Consider the following 2,830-nt stretch of genomic DNA (forward strand, 5'->3'; position numbering starts at 1 on the left):
AACAAAATATAATAAATAAAGCAAAAAAGAAAACAAAAAAAAGTAAGTAGAAACAAAATAAAATAAATAAATAAATAAAGAAAACAAAAATAACATAAAAAAAGTGCCACCTATTGGGCCACCACAGCCTGAATACGACTAGAAACCCAACCATGGGCCAGGATTCAGGCCCGCAGAAGGCCCAGTAGGCCCACGGGCAGCATAGTGCGTGATTAGGCCAAGTAAGCCTGCATTTGAGAGGAGCTTGAAAGTGCAGCCGCAGTGCGGCTTATAAACCACTCCGAGCCCCTCTCAACTAGTAAGGTGGGACTAAACATTTGGGCGCGGGCAGCACAAGGTCGTTGGTCCCGGTTGGTAGCACCAACCGGGACTAAAGTGTGGCATTGGTAACGGTTCGTGGCACCAACCGGGACCAATGCCCCCCTTTAGTCCCGATTGGTGCTACCAACCGGTACCAAAGGCCTGTGCTTCCTGCCCTTTGGACTGCTGAAAAGAGACCTTTGGTCCCGGTTGGTGGAACCAACCGGGACAAAAGGGGGGCATTGGTCCCAGTTGGTGCTAGCAACCAGGACCAAAGCTCTGGCTATATATATAGCACTTGTCAAAATTTTCATTCAATTTCTCATTCTCCCCTCCGCCGTCGCTGCCCTTTACCCCGACTCCCTGCTCCTCGTCGCCCGCACCCATCGTCGCCGTCGCCGTCGCCCGCGCCCGTCGTCGCCGCCCCAGTCGCCGTCCGCGCCCCGCGCCGCCCCAACGATGTCGCCCCGCGCCACCCCGTGTCGTCGCCGTCACCTCCCCGCGCCGCCCCGCGTCACCCTGAGCCCGCCATCCCCGTCACCGCGTGCCGCCCCGAGCCCGCCGTCCTCGTCGTCGGACTGCAGCCACCGCCGCCACCCTCAAAGTGAGCCCCCCTTCTCCCCTTTCCCATGGTCCCATGGAGAGGAGAAGGAGAGGAGAAGGAGAGGAGAGGAGAAGGTGGGAATCTGATTCTAATTTCATTTGAATGAAATTTGAAAAATTTGAACTATGGATCAGAAGGTTTTTGGTGAAATGGAGTGTGGGTACTGTCATGAAGTTGGAGTTATTTTTCTGGTTGTAAAAGAGTTAGGAAAATTTAGAATACGCTATATGTCAAAAATGATTTTTTTTGTTCATAGAAAGTTTTTTGTTCATATATAGAAAGTTTTTATATATGACTATGGATATATGAGCAATGACGATCCATGGATGTATGCATTGATATATATGAGAAATGATGTTTCATAGAATATTTACCAAGTATATATGTATTTTTGTTCATATATGTATTTTTTTCATAGCATTTTTTCCATTTATATATGTATGTGGCTATAGATGGATATATATGAGAAATGATGATCCATTGATGTATGCATTTTTTCCAATGATGATCCATAGATGGGTGTATGTATGTATAGATGTATGTATGTGGATACATGAGGGGGGGGTCGATATACCCCCTCTCTGATATCATTTCCTTCTTCATATGTTGAGCTAGTTGATTTAGGTTAGTGCATTTCTATTGCATTTTAGGTTAGTTGTTGTTAGTGCATTTTAGGTTAGTAAATTTTAGGTTAGTCTATTTCTTCTTCTTCGAGCGTCGATCAACCCCCTCTCGCTCGACCAACTCTCCGAGGATCGCCGAGCAGTCGAGGGTCGGGAACTAGGGTAGAGGGTCGAGGGTTCGAGGGTTCAAGGGTCGAGGGTCGTTGAGGGTCGAGGGTTCGAGGGTTCTAGGGTCGAGGGTTCGAGGGTCGTCGAGGGGCCGAGGGTTCAAGGGTCGAGGTTCATCGAGGGTTCGAGGTTTCGAGGTTCGAGGTCGAGGGTTCAAGGGTTGAGGGTTCTAGGGTCGAGGGTCGAGGGTTCGAGGGTTTAGGGTCGAGGGTTCGAGGGTCGTCGAGGGGCCGAGGGTTCGAGGGTCGAGGTTCATCGAGGGTGCCAGGGTTCGAGGGTTCGAGGGTTTAGGGTCGATGGTTCGAGGGTTCGAGGGTCGTCGAGGGGCCGAGTGTTCGAGGGTCGAGGGTCGTTGAGGGGTCAAGGATCGCCGAGGGGTCGAGAGGTTGCCTAGTGTCAAAGTATTCAAGAAATCCATGGCTTTAGCATTAGCCGGAAGTAACCGGGGCATGATGGTACGAAGTTCTGCAAAGTTATTTTGGAACGGAGTCCCGGATAGGATAATCCGCCTTTTGGTACAAATTTCAGCAAAGGCCTTCGAAATAGCGATATTCGGAAGGCTCTTGTTGTACTTTGTACCGAAAAAGCGAATTATCCAATCTGGGATTCCGTTCCAGAATAATTTTGGAGAGCTACATACCATCATGCGCCTGTTACTTTCGCCTAATGATGAAGACATGGTTTTGTTGAATCCTTTGACACTAGACAAACGTGACATGAGGGGGTCGAGGGTCGGGAACTAGGGTAGATAGGGTTGTGGATCGCCGAGCGGTCGAGGGTCATGAACTAGCTAGGGTCGAGCGTCGAGGATCGCCGAGGGGTCGAGAGGTTGCCTAGTGTCAAAGTATTGAAGAAATCCACGGCTTCACCATTAGTCAGAAGTAAGTGGGGCATGATGGTATGAAGTTATCCAAAGTTGTTCTGGAACGGAGTCCCAGATAGGATAATCCTCCTTTTGGTACGAATTTCAGCAAAGGCATTCCAAATAGCGATATTCAGAAGGCTTTTGATGACGACTCCGGTGACCGAACAGAGTCGGGATCAGTTGTTGCAAAGTCCAGTGTGGTATATATATATATATATTAATTAATGAAGCATGTGCTGACTAGCTAACTGATGCATTAATTGTTTTGGT

The sequence above is a fragment of the Triticum aestivum genome, chromosome 5B (assembly GCF_018294505.1).
Source record: "Triticum aestivum cultivar Chinese Spring chromosome 5B, IWGSC CS RefSeq v2.1, whole genome shotgun sequence".
Classification (NCBI taxonomy): Eukaryota; Viridiplantae; Streptophyta; class Magnoliopsida; order Poales; family Poaceae; genus Triticum; species Triticum aestivum.